Source organism: Phasianus colchicus, chromosome 1, assembly GCF_987193195.1.
Source record: "Phasianus colchicus chromosome 1, bPhaCol1.hap1.1, whole genome shotgun sequence".
NCBI classification, from domain to species: Eukaryota; Metazoa; Chordata; class Aves; order Galliformes; family Phasianidae; genus Phasianus; species Phasianus colchicus.
The window spans coordinates 153,683,106-153,700,616 of NC_143436.1; the positions used below are offsets into that span (position 1 = coordinate 153,683,106).

Consider the following 17,511-nt stretch of genomic DNA (forward strand, 5'->3'; position numbering starts at 1 on the left):
GAAATGTTTGCTTGTTGTCTTTGCTTTCATGTTTCCACAAACTTCTGCTAGAGAGGAGCAGACCTTTTTCTTCTTGTGAGTAGTTTTGTCCTGATGCTTCACATCACGGCTGCTCTTTGCTGGTGGTCTTTGCTGCTGCTTCTCCCTTATTTGTTTTTGGTTTCTGGAACTCTCCCAACAAAGTGGGGAAAAGTTAAATGTCTATCCTTCTTTTTTTTTTTTTTTTCTTTTTATTATTTTAGTTTTAGTTACATAATCATTGTTCAAACAGAGTACCTTACAGATGAATAAGAATGAACTTTAATATACATGCATCTCGTGCAACATACCAACATTTGTTCTTTTTTGTTGTTGTTGTTGTTTTGGTTTTTTGTTTTTTTTTTTGTTTTGTTTTGTTTTTGTTTTTGTTTTTTTTGCAAGTATTTGCAATTAGATATAGCCTAGTGCACTACAAAAAAAGTTATTTTTTCAGAAACACATTTTTATGAAAAATGGATTCAGGTAGAATAAGGAAATCAGACTCAAACCTGCATTAATTTGGAGTATGCTTAGAGTTTGACTTGGAGGCAAAATTAAGGTTGGATTTCAGGCCTGCCTTCATGCATAGCAGTGGCAAACTCACATACACTTTCTTCCTTCTTGGAGCACAATCTGATGAACACATTTTGACTGCATCCAAATTGGAGCTATAAAAGAGGCCCCTTCTAATTTTGGATTTGACCTGGGATCAAAGCCACAGTGATGGGTTTAGAACTGAGTGTTTATGTCTGATCCTTTCTCCCTGATATTTGAAAGATTTGAATACAAGGTTCTGGGTTTGGCCCATCTGCATCCGGGAATGATAGTGAACCTTGCCAGTGGCAAGGCAATTCTCTCCTCAGCCCACTTCAATTCAAACAGAATATATCCAGTAAATTAAAACCACTAAGAAACAGGAAATATTTTTAGTAAAGAAATAATAGACATAGAAACATCCTATGCCTGATCTTCAGTTAGCACAAGGGAGCATATTAATATCCGCATCATCATTTACAGAAAATGACAGTAATCATACCACCAGCTGAGTCTATCATAGAACTTTAATGGAATGAAATTGTTGACTCAAAGGTCATTAAAAACTGTGGCCTCTGACTGAGATGTGAATGCAGAAACTTTCTTGTGAGAAGAGAAGTGGTCAAAAAATATGCAGGGATTCTCATTTTTAGATGAATAATAAAGAAATACAAATATTCATGTTTAAATTCTTTAGTGAAACTTTTCTAAACTGCTCACCTATATAAAGTTCTTTCAGTCAAAGAGAAAATATTTTTTCTTTCTTTTTACTTTTTTTCTTATTTTAGCATATCTATATCCATTATAACTGTCCCAATATTTATTTTGCAAAATTAAGGGAAATCCAGAGCTGCAGAAAAACTGTCTATGGCCAAAGAACTAAACCTAGTTTCTGATTCTGCTAGAAATTTATTTAGCTTGCACTTTACAACATAGTGCTTAGTTTCTCTGTACCTGTTTATATTTCACTCATTTTTACTTTTTTAATGCTATTACAATTCCACTTAAAAATAAATTTTTCCTAGGTGAAAGCAATAGTTTTCAGTTTACACTTTGCTGAAATAGCTTGAGTCCAGAATAAAGTTTATTCTTAAAGCCAGGAGTTGCCAGCAGTTCAAGCATCTTCTTTGGCTTGGATTTGGAAGAAAGTTGAAATGGTTATACTCAAAGGGACTTCAATCTTGGTCTAAAAGGCAATGAAGAAATATTGTATTTAATGTGATGGTGAGGCATCTTAACAAACTTTTACAAAGCTGAATAGTCTCTACAGTATTTTCGCTTCTTTACTGACTTACTGAAACTAGCTCAACCCTCCCCACTCCAGACTCTGTTCACTATTACCAGGCTTCCCAGTGACAGCCTGTCCCCGTCATCCTTCATGACCACTGTGATCATACTGCATGTAGAAACTGTCTATCCACTTCCCCTTACTCCTCTGTGTGTTTCTGGATTCAAATCTCTCACCCAAACCACTTTTCCATCTCATCATCTAGTCCTTCCTGGCCTCGCTGATTCTTAGACAAGTAGGGTTCGAGAGAACCAGTCTCCCTTCACATCCTCATTTTATTTTATAGCTCATGGTTATACAGCTGTTACCTCTGAGTACAAATTTTTGAAAGAACAATCTTATCTCTTCCCCATTCCCCTTTTCTCTCCTTTGTCTCAAGTTCTCTCTGTCTTGCACTGGCCACAGGATCCCATTATAATATTGATTTACTCTTGATTGCATAAGAAAAGTTGTTTGTTTGTTTTCTCTACATTCCAATGTCATTGGAGACAAAACCATTGAGGAAGCAGGAGACAAAAGCTTCTCCTCTCACTTCAGGCCTATGTCATGGCACACTGGACATGAAAATTCAGGAGACTCTTGCTCATCCCCAGGATGTACAGTAATTGTATTGTAAACTACTACAATCACAGAGTGAAAACCAATAGAGATTTTAGGTTAGTAAATTAGTTCCCTGACAATACTAATCATAAATTTCTAATGGTAGATTCTCAGTAAGAATCATAAGGATACAAGAACATTGCAAAGCAAAGATTATCAATTTGGGGGGTAAATATGCCTATTTAAGAATTGTAGTTAGGAGTGGAGGGAGGAGAGGGAAGTTAATTACATCTGTAGGAACAAGTAATTTACCCCATGTGATCCTCAGAAGTAAATGCTGTTGTTTCTGTTATTTCCCCAGAAGACTGATCTTAAATACGAAGTATAGAAATGGTCGTTGAAATGTTGACACTGGAAAACTGAGAGCCATCTAAAAGCAGAGTTTTTCTGACAGAAAGTCATATACAAAGACACTAACAAGTAGTATAAGAAGATCTGTCCAGAAAATATGTTGTTTGAGAAGTGATGTTGTCACTGTTTATAAATATCTGAAGTGCAGGAGTTAAGCAGATGAGACCAGGCTCTTCTCAGTGGTGTGCAGCAACTAGACAAGAGGTAACAGGCAAAAACTTGAACACAGGAAGTTCTGAACAAAGATGAGTAAGAACTCCATTACTGTGAGGGTGCCAGAGCACTGGAACAAGCTGCCCAGAGACATTGTAGAGTCTCCATTTCTGGAGATATTCAAGACTTATCTGAAAGCTATCCTGGCAACCTACTGTAGGGAGCCTGCTTTAGCAGGGGATTGATACCCAGAGGTTCCTTCCAACCCCTATGATTTTTTGATTCTGTGGTTACACATATTTGTAGCTCAGTGAAAAACATTTGGAAAGGTAGGCAGAATAATATGATCTTTGTGGCTAACTTCATGGAACAGATTCCCAGAATCCACTGGCAACAGAATAGCCTTTTGATGATGCATCAACAAAAGTTCTGGGCTGAAAAATAAATTTTGATTACTCTTTATTATTCAGAAATTACCTACTGGATCACTGAAGCAATTGTTATTTCCATTTTGAAGACAGTGCTTGTGTGAAAATACACAGACAACACAGATTTTGAAGTATAATGAAAATAACCACTTTAGCTCCCCATCAAGTTGAAACAGTATATTGAAGATCTTCCAGCCCTAAACAATATTTCATGCTAAACAGGAAATACAGTATTGATTAATTTTTAATCTTCTTGAGTTTTCAGGAATTTGATCCTGCAGTCTCTAACGTAAGATTGTGTTGCAGTTATCTAACTGGGTAAGGATAATACCTCTGGGTTAGATTAAAACTAAAAAAACACTTTAAAAATAAGAAGATAAATACATTATTATCAATTCCTACTTTTTGGTTTGTTAAAAACAATATTCATTTATCAGAGTTTTTCTTGTGTAGTATCCAGAGAGTGAAAACCTTTTAGATGATGTCATCATTCTAGTCCTTCACAATTGACCACTTATATTAATTCACTTGGATTGTAAGTAACATATTTGAGAAGAGGAGAGAAAAAAACATCAACCTTTGGCTAATCTTGGGTGGTCTCTTTACCCATGTTAGATTCACAACAGGTGACTTTTTAATTGTTTTCTTATGGCAAATCATTAATTCCAGGGGTTTTTGTTTTGCTCATGTTAGTTTTCTAAGTTAATGACTGTGTGACAACATGCTGAGTACAGGTGGCAAAAGGCAATGTTATTACAGCCTGTGCAGAAAGCTACTGGTATAGATCAAGTCATGCTTACCTCGATCATATGGGTTCTCCCTGGGATCTGTGATTCAGAAAACGGAGAACCTTGACCTCTCCAGATTCTATATCTTCACAGAAAACATGAACAAAATAGGCAATCTAAAATTGGAGTTCACTGTGGTTCTCATGAAGATCACTTTTGTTTTCTTGAACGCCAGGAGATTTTCTTCAAGTGTATATCAACTACACCAAAAAGGTCATCTGAATAAACCTAATAGTTGCATTCATATAGTGAGTTGAAGGGAATTCTAGTGAAGAACTGTCAAATTATTCTTTATCACACAAAAAAAGATTAATATATATTCTACCTTTCCTATCACCATCCTGGATTCTCTGCCATTTATTGTCCACCCTAACAAAGACAACAACTAAAAATCACTTGCAAAATTCAGGTTAAAGTAAACTATTGTATCAGACATAAATACCTTCGCACCTTCTGGCAAACCACTTCTGGCAATAAATGAAACAGGGCAGAAGCAACAGCAAAATAATTAAAGCCAGAGACAGCACTGACTGCACTAAACTATGGGGCAAAAGCTACCCACAGACTATCAGCTGTAGAAGGAGCAATTAACATGCCCAATAGCTCTGATACTTGCATACCTCCTTTCCTGTCAGAGAAAGCATACGGTTGTAATTAGTTGACATAGAGGAAATACCATCTGAAGCCCCTGTTTTCCGATTGGAATGACCTCTGCCCCATTATGAAGACAGTTGGAAGTATTTGCTCAAAGTTAGTTGGCTATGTCTGTTGTGGGTGGGGGCAATTTGTACAAATACAAGAGGATTTACCAAGTATGTTTAAGCTACAAAACTATGCTATACCACATGACATGACAAGCTGAGAGAGCATATGTTGGAGCTAAAATAAAACCCATAATACTGCCAAATCTACATTTACTATTAAAGAAAAAAAAAAAAAAAAAGACTCCAAAATAAAGGTTCTTACTTTTTTTTTTAATTTGGAAGCACTAGTGGCATAACGTTCTCAGTTATGAAAGTGTCACATGTATGTATAGGAGGTTTAAGTTATCAATGTGTTTGGCATATAAATACTCTTATCACAGAGTACGCTTTAAAATGCAGAGATACTGTGCTAGTGCAAGATTTAATCAGAACAGACAACTTGTCATCTACTCCACCTCCTGCCTCTTTCTTTGATCTGTATCAGACAATTAGGATAGATGAATATAGAATATCTATTCTAGGCTTTTCAAGTCTATTTAGCATTCTCTTTCCTGAATCATCTTCTTTTGAGATATTAAAAAGAAAAACAACAACAACAACAACAAAATCTCTTGAATGAAAACATACTTTCTACAAATAATTGCCACTTTCTGTAGCACCTTTAAAATTGTGACATGGAAGAAGAATGGTATATTTCTCTTTCAAATACTAGGTGTTATTTTAACATTTTTATGAAGTGGTTAGCATTATATATAAGTTCTAAATCTGAGAAAATGAAAAGGGACTTCTATTTAAATTTTTGAAAACAAGTTGTCTTGATTCTACTGAGTTCAACTAAACTTTTCCAATATAATTATTATTTGAAAATCTTGTACATGTGGAATGATTATGTCCAAATTAACTGAAAATACATGTTTAACAAACATGAAAAATAACTCCATGGGAGTTTTTCAGTCTGCTCAGCTACTGATTATATACAGATTAATAAAAAACAGAACAGCTACCATGTAGATATGTATGTATTTACTATATTTCAGATGGAAGAAAAAGGAATCCACAGGATCCATTATACTAATGAAATATAGTAATGGAATCTCATCGTCTCATCTCATCTCTGCTCCTATCCTAGGTAGTACCTGCACATCTTTTTGACCAGGCTGTACAAATAAGAGATTGTTAATTTGGTATTTTTTTGCCAACAGAATTATTTTTCCATTCTCTATTTAACAACAACTAACATGTAGTTTAGTCTTTTCCGTATTAGAGTAAAAGTCCATGGTTCTTTACTCAACAACTCCACAGCTCCAGTATTCTCATTCATACAAATGCATTAGAGATATACTAAAAGAATGACTTGTGGAATTTTTACCAGTGAGGTGGAGGCCATTAAGTCTGGAAGAATTCCAGACACTGATAATCATTAAGTACTTCTGGGGTTGTTTCATAACTTTGCAGCTGTATTGTTGGCCATGATTTGCAGTCCCAGAGATACTGCTTAGTCTGTTTTTGTTTTTCTGTTGGATGATATACCAGTGTTACTCAAAAAAAAAAAAAAAAAAAACCCAACAAAAAAAAAAAACGCCAGGGGAGTGAGGGAGAGGGTTGCATCTTTCAGTCACTGCAATGTCAACACCACTTAGGACAAATTTCAGGCATTCAGCATTCTGAGACTTTTCCAGCTGCCTGAACTGTGAGTGTTAAGAGACCAGAGCGTGAGCCATAAAATGTGTCTGTGGGTGTTAGCTAACAATTTGCAGGTGCATATCATCCCAGTAAAGCTTTCAAATTATGTGCAATTTATAAAGTATGCTTGAACCTCATAATGTCTGAGCAAATTAATATCTTTTTTTGGCTTCAGTTTTTAAGAGTCTCATCAAGTTGATGGGGGAAGAGCCAAGAAGGCAAGGGTATTGTTTCAAACGTGCAAAAGTCAGACAAAAAGTTTTTTCCACTTAGTTTTTCGTAAATGAATTAGAAAAGGAAGAAATATTCTTCCAAATACTTTAATTTTACATGTTCAATAGTGCATCTGGAAGGAGCAAGGCAAGTAATGCTTCTCTGAATAAAAGCTGAAATTAGGAATGAGTAATGATTTGAAGAACAATCTACAAATGTTCACCAATTATGAAACCATCCTTTAGTGAGATTGGTGCCTGTATTATTTTTCTTACATTTCTCTATTTCAATCCTTAAAATCAGTTCAAGTGCAGAAATGAGGACAAACAGTTCTAATTGTTAAACTTCTCATGGGTTTGCAGTTCTCTTTATTAAAAAAAAAAAAAAAAAAAAAAAAAAAAAACAGTTTAACTTGCTCCTTTCTCTTTATGGAATACCCATATCACGGAGGTGCTTTTACCAATTGTTATAAATTGCACAGCTGATAGAATTCTGTAGTAGAGGAACCTTGAAACTCCAGAATCTTGACATTTAGTTCTGAAATAGTAATTGGTCAAGTCTATAGGGGTAATGTTTAGAACAACCTTTAAATTACTGATGGTAAGTGCTCTCCTAGGCATACTGGGTAGGATTCATTCTACCAATAGAAAGGGCAGATTTAGTGCAAGTGTCTGCATCCAGGCTAGTCACTCCCTGTCTGCATGCCTTGTGTGCTAAGAGTGTAAAGTTAGAAGAGGTATTCACCACAGCAAAAAACAAACAAACAAGTGCATTTTAAATAACTAAATACAGAGGCTGAACACTTTCTAGGCTTTAGAAAGGAATCAAATGGTAATGCTGGTAGGTACAGAATAAATATAAAGACAAAATGAATTTGAGATTCTTGCAGAGCAAACATGACAGACTATGCATACTGGCAACTTGGACTAGAGAAAACTATATTCTTAAAACATAGCACCTAAAGCACCTAGTGAAAACATTTTTTTTTTTAATCTAGTTTTAGATTTATATATAAACATGTAACTGACTGTCTGGACACTGTTCAGTATTAAATGACAATTATACCAGTTTAACACCATTTTATCTTGTCATGACTAGAATTATGATAATGAAATCTAATTTAATTTCTAATTGTTAGCTACTTAGGCAAGCACAATGGGTTGCCACCATTCCTTTCAGTGTAGTATTTAAGTAACTTAAAAAGGCTTAAATAGCAAAAGGTAGGTATGCATGTGTTGATATGGAACCAGAGCTTACAGGAGTATGATGATGAAACATAACTTTGAAACATATATAGCATACATTTAAACGTTGAAGATAGCCCTAAAAAAGGAAATAAAAAGAACAGGAATTGTTTTTTCTTTTTTTTTCTGAAACATTGTGCAGTTTTCTCTGTCTGGATATTTTTCTTTTATTTTATTTCGATTTTATTAAGATTGTTAACCTCAGAACTCCACTGAGAAGGAACCTTTGCATTTCCGACGGGGCCTGGGGACATGGAATGGAAAAGCAATCGGTAACCTTTCTTACAAACAGTTTTGTAATACAACGAAAACACAAATAACATGCATGGGAAGCAGCTATACACAGATTTTTACCTCATTCCACAAGAAGACTGAGGGGTAGGATAGTCAACCTCATTGCAGGTCCCACTGAGTGCAGCCACTCAGGATTACCCATCTCTGTAAAGTACCTGAGACCTGTGTGTAAAAAGAGAAATGCAAATACAAAGCTCTATTTTTACATTACTGCAGAAATCTAGAAGGAAGCTCCAGGACTGTTTATTAATTGAAAACAAAAAGAAAGAAAAAATAAATAAATAAATAAATAAATAAAAAAGAATGAAAGAAAAATTTGAAAGCAACAGAAAAAAACAACAAGAAAAGAAAAAAAAAACCTTCAAAACTACGCACACTAAGGACTATGAGGTTTTTCTGGTGGTGGTGGTAGTGGAGTTTGTTTTTGTTTTTTGTTTTTAAAATGGCTTCTAATTTTATGTGTTTCTCTGAGACAGTTACATATTCAAAGTTTATGGTCTAGGACAGTTTGTGAGATTTCAAGAGGATTTTTATTAGTCTTGTCTCTCTGAGATTTGTTGGAGGTTTAGTAAATCTATGACCTAAGTTATTGATCACTCTTCTCCAAATAATGCTCCATCCACTGCATTGAATATGCAGTCATTTGAGGTTTTATGTAAGGTGATATCACGTTCACATCCTTCTTTTCTAAACTAGAGAGGTGTGGATTTGAAGGGTGGACTGTTCGATGAATTGGAATTGGCTGGCTGAATGAGCCAAAGGGATGTTATCAATTCTGAGGTGCTAAGTCAGGGTGGAAGTTGGTCACAAGCTGTCTCCCACAGGGGTCGGTCTTGGGACCGATGCTCTTCAGCATCTTCATCAATGACACAGATGATGGCATCAAGTACACCCTCAGCAAGTTTGCAGATTATACCAAGCTGGGTGGTGCAGTCAATACATCGGAGGGAAGGGAAGCCATCCAGAGGGACCTGGACAGGCTGGAGAAGTGGGCCTATGTGAACCTAATGAATCACAGAATCACAGAATCACTAAGGTTAGAAAAGACCTATAAGATCGTCCAGTCCAACCATCCACCTATCACCAATGGTTCTCGCTAAACCATATCCCTCAACACAACATCCAAACGTTCCTTGAACACCTCCAGGGAAGGGGATTCCACCACCTCCCTGGGCAGCCCATTCCAGTGCCTGACCACTCTTTCAGAAAAGTAGTATTTCCTAATATCCAGCCTGAATCTTCCCTGGCACAGCTTGAAACCATTCCCTCTAGTCCTATCACCAGTTATACGGGAGAAGAGGCCGACCCCCAGCTCGCTACAACCTCCCTTCAGGTAGTTATAAAGAGCAATAAGGTCTCCCCTGAGCCTCCTCTTCTCCAGACTGAACAATCCCAGCTCCCTCAGCCGCTCCTCATAAGGCCTGTGCTCCAGACCCCTCACCAGTTTTGTTGCCCTTCTTTGAACACACTCCAGGGCCTCAACGTCTTTCTTGCAGTGAGGGGCCCAGAACTGGACACAGTACTCAAGGTGCGGCCTCACCAGAGCTGAGTACAGGGGAACAATTACTTCCCTACTCCTGCTGATCACACTACTTCTGCTACAAGCCAGGATGCCATTAGCCTTCTTGGCCACCCAGGCACAATGCTGGCTCATGTTTAGCCGAGCGTCAACCAACACCCCCAGGTCCATTTCCTCTACAAATGAGGTTCAACAAGGCCAAGTGCAGGGTACTGCATTTGGGCTGGGGCAATCCCAGGTGTTTATACAGACTGGGAGAGAAACCCCTTGAGAGCAGCTCTGCAGAGAAGGACTTGGGGGTCCTGGCAGATGAGAAGCTGAACGTGAGCCAGCTGTGTGCATTCACAGCCCAGAAGGCCAACTGTGTTCTGGGCTGCATTAAAAAAGGGGTGGCCATCAGGGAGGGAGAGGTGATTGTCCCCCTGTACTCTGCTCTTGTGAGGCCCCACCTGCAGTACTGCATCCAGGCCTGGACACCCAGTACAAGGAAGACGCTGAGCTCTTGGAATGAGTCCAGAGGAAGGCCACTAAGATGATTAGAGGGCTGGAGCACCTCTCCTATGAGGAAAGGTTGAGGGAACTGGGCTTGTTTAGCTTGGAGAAGAGAAGGCTCCGTGGAGACCTCATTGTGGCCTTCCAATACTTGAAGGAAACTTATAAACAGGAGAGAGAACTGCTGTTTACGAGGGTGGATAGTGATAGGACAAGGGGGAATGGTTTTAAACTAAGATGGGAAGTTTAGGTTAGATATTTGGAGGAAGGTTTTCACACAGAGGGTAGTGACACACTGGAACAGGTTGCCGAAGGAGGTTTGGATGCTCCATCCCTGAAGGCATTCAAGGCCAGATTAGATGTAGCTCTGGGCAGCCTGGTCTAGTGGTTGCAACCCTGCACATAGCAGGGGGGTTGAAACTAGACGATCTTTGAGGCCCTTTTCAACCCAGACCATTCTATGTTTCTATGATTCTATGATTCTGTTCTCTAAACCTTTGCTCATAATGCTTTCCTTCAAGGAAAAAGATATGCATTATTATTTTCAGATATTGTTACATCTGTTTAGACCTACTGCTTTGGTAAAATTTTATGCATTTGGTGTTCTTGCTTATCTTTGCAAATTCATGGTAGCTGTGACATTTTAAGTACAATATAATTATTTTATTTCTTTCTGTAGAGAAGCTGTCATTTTGTCATTATTCTTGCTGTTTGCTTTGTTTCCTTCTGGATTAAAATCACCTATAGTATTCCTGCCCTACTTCAGCAGTAAAATGTAACTGGGATTTAATGGTCTATCTGCTTATAGCTATTGGTTATACATAAAGTAAACCAATATTTTTGGTTCCCAAATCATAAAACATCATTTTTTCAGCACAGAATCATAGAATCAGAATGTAGAAAAGGACCTACAAGATCATCTAGTCCAACTGCCCTCCCATCACCATTACTACTCACTAAGCTACTAAACCATCAAAAATGTGATTTTGCATCATTTAAACCATTGTTTTTTTCATATGAGACATAATGACTAAAATCTGGTTTTTTGTTTGTTTGTTTGTTTAACATTTTGGGGGGGATTTAGGCAAGCCACCAATAAGGATTTTTATTTGGACATAACTCTTGCTTTATTCCTAAGCCTACTGGAGGGTATGTTCTGTATTTTCGTAGAGACTGCCAGACAATTGCCAGAGATAAATTTAACTACAACCTCAGAAAGTTCTGAATTCTGCTGTGGCTTGTAACACAAATTCTTAATTTTCTCACATTAAACTGCCATATATATGTTTAGGGAAGATAAGCAAATAAATGCTGTCTCACTAGGACATGAGGGGCTGGATCCCTTGGGATCACAGGGGTCAGATGGCAAGAAAGATCCAGCTCTTATTTTAGAATAAATAGGATTACCTCTGACTATAGGTACATTCATAGAAATTTGTAAAACACTATTTTATTTGTATGTAATATATTGCAATGTTAGCTAGGAAACAACAGTGAGAAAGGAAAACTGTAACTGAAAAACAAGTAAGTAGAGAGTAAGAAGAACATGAACAAGAAAAGAAGGAAAAGAAAAGAAGAAGAAAAGAAGGAACTGCTGTCATTCACTTTTTATCCACTGTAAAAAAATGACAATTGAAGTTCCTAGATACACTCTGGTTGATATTTATTCCACTGAATGCAGTGTTCTTCAGTAGCTTTAGTTATAGAAGGAAAAGCTTGTGTAGAAGAGACAATAGTAATTATTTATATTATGGAACTGTTAACCTGATGTACAGAATTAAAGGAACTTCTAAGTGGAAGTAAACACAATTTTTGTCATTCTTCTAATTTAGCCTTTCATTTATCTGCTTGTATCCAAAATAGGTGTCACCAGACTGGGTCATCCACCAAGGGACTGTGAGACTGATTACTGCTGAATAACCAGTTCAATGTTTTTTATAATGACTGATAGTTATACAGAAAAGTCAGAAGATGAGTACTTTCAAGTTTTCCCTGCTGTTGTATTTTCATTGCAGCTTGCTAAATTCTATTGCACTAGAAACTGATTCAGCACAGCACCAATTATTCTATGGCCAATAGCTGAGAAATAAGGGAGCTCAGCCTTAAGGAGAGTCACGTCCCAGCTCTGTCTTGGAAAAAATCTGCTATTTATTTGTATAATCCTTCAGATTTTGTCACTTTTTTTAATCCCCTACTATTCATTTCCTGTAGTCATCACACTGGCATTAAGTGAGCATAAAGGCCTGTATTCACTCTGTTTATCTTAAAAATTTAATTACCACATCAAAATTAATCCAGAAATAACCCAAGAAATAAACTGCCTGCTGGAGGTGGCAGTCTTGATTTTGTTAAGTGGCTTGAACTCAGCTGTCACTGTAGATCTGCAAGCCAACAGAAAATACATTGCCAGGCCTCAGGACTGCAAGTTGTCAAGTTTGCCTTATCCAAAATTTCCTGTCCTGACTGGAACTCTGCATTTGGCTTAGATGTAACATCAGGCTTCTCTAATAATGAGTTGGCTATTCTTAATTTGTATATTTTCCTTTTCATATAGTATAACCAAAAATTTATATACATAAAAATGACTGGTAGCTTTTCTGTACAAGAGAAGTTATTTATGAGTTTAACAGACATATAGTGAAACATGCAGAAACACAGGCCTTGTATGAAAGCAGGGGCATAAGAAGTAGGGTAGAGGACAGAGGAGCACAGACATGGGGTGATTAGAGTCAGGGCTGACACTCTAAACCCTTTACCTCTGAACCCCCAGCAGTCACTTAAAGAAATGCATATCTGGATCTGAACAAAATTGGCTTCATTTGACATAATTAACATAATTGTTCCACAGAACAAGGAGCAAGTATGTAATTATGTAAAATGCATCATATACAGTAAATGTATATCGTATGTAAAGATTCATTATAGAATTGCAGACAAGTGAAGAAAGAGCAAACTATAAAATATTATACGTTAACAAGCGTACAAGAAGTGGACCCTAGAGTGAGGAAGATGAAAACATGAACATCAGGGTCCTCCTAATAGAATACTTAGAATGTTGCTTGACTTCTTGTGCTCCACCAAAGTTCAAAGTCATCATTATACTAGGAGAAGAGAAGGGGAATAGTACATCAACAGAAGAACTAGAGTCTAGGAAGTGTACATATAATAATTTTAACTGTGTTGCTATTATGAATGTATTATTATTAATATATTTTCTGTATAATAGGATTTGCTTTTTTCATGTAATATTTAGATCTGGACTAACAGAAATAATAAGACTGTTAAGATTTCATTTATACAACTGTTCAGCTTTTTATGTTTTCTCTTTTGTTCATAACAAGATTTTAAGCAACAGAATGCTCTCCAGGGCTGGAGCACAGGAGAGTAAATAGGAAGGTCATGGGACTTCTTTCTGGGAATGCTTTGGTGAGTGATGAGAAATGGTAATACCTATGGAGAGGTGACATCTAATAGGTAATGAGAACTGGTTGCCTTCCTGAGACTTAAAAGCGCTATGTCATAAGAGACAAAGAAACAATTATTCTCTGGTTAATTAACAATGCAGCTGCAAAAATAAATAAATAAATAAATACACAAAATGGAGGGGGAGGGGGGGAGTAATTGTTAAATGCTAGTGTATCCATAAATGGCTTCCTTGAACATAATACAGTGGAGAATCTGAATGGCATGCCTTTAACTTTTTCAAAGGCAAATTCCTTAAGAAAAAGAATTCGTCATTTTAAAGCTATTTGATCACATTAAAATCCTCTCTTCTTGGTACAACATGTTACCTTTTTGTTATGAATTTAGGGAGTACATTTTAATAGCTCAATGTGAACTTCATAAGAGGATCAAATGCCTAAATATTATTTTTAATGCTCTCCAGCTCATTTCCTTTTTTCCTGCTGATATTACTAAAAAGTCTGCCAAGAACGCACTGGAAAATGGTAAGTACTCAAATAATGAACATCTCATCCAATATTTTGTGGATAATTAGGGGATTACATGTCATCAAGACTAAGGCCACCTTTTATTAATCATAAATTGTTCGCTTGTGAAGACTTTTATTACCTCAGGTTCCCATTATTTTTGAAGTTTCTAAAAGCATATAAATATTGCTAATTTTTAACATTTGGTACTCCAATATGAGCATAAAACAACCTTCCATAGATCTTTCCAAAATTATTTCTTATCATTTATGATCAACGGTTTAGTTCCATCAACACAAATACAGCTGGTAGTTGGCTGCTCACTGCCGGTTTACTTCCTATTTCAGTAGAAATAAGAAAAAAATTAAAAAGAGATACATTAAGTGAATTATTTACTAGAAAATCTCCACATTTTTCTATGAAAAATAAAATAAAAAGATCTTGAGGGATCCTGAGGGAGACTGTACTGACAAGTATAAAATCAGGAAGTTTAATTTTAGGAAAGCCAAATTCCAGCTCTTCAGGGAGTTAGTCAACAAAACCCGGGAATCTGTCCTCAGAGTTAAGTGTGAAGAGCAGAGTCAGCAGATCTTTAAGAAAGTTTTTCAAAGGGCACAAGAGTTCTCAATCCCAGGTGGATGAAGTCAGGAAAGGAAGGCAAGAGACTGGCATGGCTGAACTGGGACCTGCTCGTCAAACAGGAGAACAAGAAGAAAATGCACAGGTAGTAGAAGCAGGGACAGGTAACTTGGGATGAGTATAGGGATGCTACTTGGCTGTGCAGAGATGGGGTCAGGAAGTCCAAGGCCCAACTGGATAAGTCTTCTGTAGTTTATCAATTGGAAAAGGAAAGTCCAGGATGGTATAATTCCCTAATGAGCAACACAAGCAACAAGTAACAAAAGAAGAAGGCTGAGTTAGCCAGTAACTTTTTTGCCTTAGTCTTCACTGACGACTGCTCTACACAAGGTCTTTGAGCACGTGGCTCAGAAGGTGGGAATTGGGGGAGTGATGACCCTTCCACTGTAAGCGAAGATCAATATCAAGATCATGACTGCCTGAGGAACCTGAACATCCATAAATGCATGGGTCCCATGCACCATGATGCACCAAGATTCCTGAGGGAATTGGCTGATCAATTCCCTCACCAGTCACTAAGCCACACTCAATGATATTTGAAAAGTAATGGTGATCAGGTGAAAACCCTGGTGACTGGAAAATGAGCAATGTCACATCCATTTTTAAGAAGAGTGGAAATGACCCAGGGAGCTACAGACCTGTCAGCCTCACCTCTGTGCCAGGGAAGATCATGGAAGATTTATTCCTGAAAGCTATACTAAGATATACAAAAGAGAGGGACATGATACAGGGTAACCAGCATGGCTTCACCAAGGTCAGATCCCACCTGACCAACCTTGACACTCTTTATGATGGCATAACTGCATCAGCTTACAAGGGAAGAGCCATTGATGTCATTTATCTGGACTTCAGTAAGGCCTTTGACATGGTCCCCCATAAGATTCTTCTCTCCAAATTGGAAAGGTATGGTTTTGATGGGTGAACAGTTAGACGGACAAGGAACTAGTTACAAGATCATACCAGAGAGTGGTGGTAAATGGCTCAGAGTCAGAATCAGTGATGAGTGGTATCCCTCAGGGGTCAGCCAGTACAGGGGTCAGTCAGTACTGGGGCAAATTCTCTTTAACATCTGCATCAGTGACACTGACTGTGGGATTGACCCTCAGCAGATTTGCAGATGACAGTAAACTGTGAGGTGTGGCTGACACTCCTGAGAGACCTAGACAGGCTCGAGAAGTGGGCTCAGAATAACTTCATGAGGCTTAATAACAAATCCAAGTGCAAGATCTTTCACCTGGGTTATGGCAACTCCTCTCAGTATAAGTTGAGGGGATATAAGGATGGACAATAGTACTTCTAGAAAGGTCTTGGGGATAATGGTGGATGGGAAGCTGGACTTGAGCCAGCAACACACTCTCACAGCTCAGAAAGCAAACAATATCCTGGGCTGCATCAAAAGCAGCATGGTAAGCAGGTTGAGGGAAGTGACTCTGTCCCTCTACTCTGCACTAGTGAGACCTCACCTGGAGTACTGCATCCAGATATGGAGTTCTCAGTACAGAAGAGATGTGAACCTGTTAGAGCACCTCCAGAGGAGGGCCACTAAAGTGATCTAAATGATGGAACATCTCTCCTATGAGGACAGGCTGAGAGAGCTGGGGCTGTTCAGCTTGGAGAAGAGAAGGCATCAGGGAGACATGATAGCAGCCTTTCAGTATCCAAAGGAGAAGCTATAAGAAAGAAGTGGACAGACTCTATAGCAGGGTCTGTGGTTACAAAACAAGGGGAAATGGTTTCAAATTAAAAGAGGGGAGATTTAGACTGGATATAAGGAAGAAGTTTTTTACAATAAGAGAGGTGAGGAGTGAAGAAGAAGAGCAACAAAAAAGGTGAAAGGAAGAAGAGGGGAAGATGTATGAGGATCAGCCTGAGATCATTCGGTTTGTTCAGCCCAAAGCAGAGGAGCTGAGGGGAGGCCTTATGGCAGCTGCAGCTTCTTCACAGGGAGCGGAGGCGACAGCGCTGAGCTCTGCTCTGTGGTGACAGCAGCAGCCCGAGGGAATGGCATGGAGCTGTGTCAGGGGAGGGTCAGATCGGGTACTAGGAAATGGTTCTTCAGTGAGAGGGTGGTCTGGCAATGGAACAGGCTCCCTGGGGAAGTGGTCATGGCACCACGCCTGCTGGAGCTCAAGAAGCATTTGGACAGCACTCTCAGACATATGGTTTAACTTTTAGGTAGCCTTGTGTGGAGCCAGGAATTGGACTTGATGATCCTTGTGGGTCCCTTCCAACTTGGGATTTTTTGTGATTCTGTGATTCACAAACTGCAGTCAGTGTTTTCAGAGTAAAAAGGAGGGTAGAAAAAGGGGAGTAAAGTAAGAATTATAAGGAGAAATGTGGTGAAAATATTGAGTAGGCTAAGTCCAATCTCAGTAGCCTAAGCATAGAAATCAATTGAGGAATGATAATTATTTGGAGCTCCTTTATGACCTGTAACAGTTAGAATCAAAATTCTTTACTTTCCTGGTGGAGAGTAACAATTGTGCCTAGAAAGTCACATAACTTACCTCTGTGGCTTACTTCCAGTTTATTCCAATTCAGATCCTTGTTCCCAGATAGTCTTCATTATACTGACAACTTAACTCCTGGTCTCTCTTAGGAAGAAAAAGGAAAAACAGTAATTTATTCTAGGAT

At 38.0% G+C, this 17,511-nt stretch overlaps 1 long non-coding RNA gene across 2 annotated transcripts; it reads right to left on the reverse strand.

The window, feature by feature from the left end:
- Positions 1–1,630: 1,630 nt before the first annotated feature.
- On the reverse strand, positions 1,631–15,744 carry LOC149920160 (uncharacterized). 2 transcript variants are annotated; one of them, XR_016468163.1, is made up of 4 exons: positions 15,529–15,744; positions 8,359–8,460; positions 4,173–4,245; positions 1,631–1,738 (listed from the first exon to the last, which is right to left on the reverse strand). It is a non-coding gene; the product is annotated as an uncharacterized LOC149920160 (long non-coding RNA). The 2 variants fall into 2 exon arrangements; XR_016468167.1 differs by lacking the exon at positions 4,173–4,245.
- Positions 15,745–17,511: the final 1,767 nt, after the last annotated feature.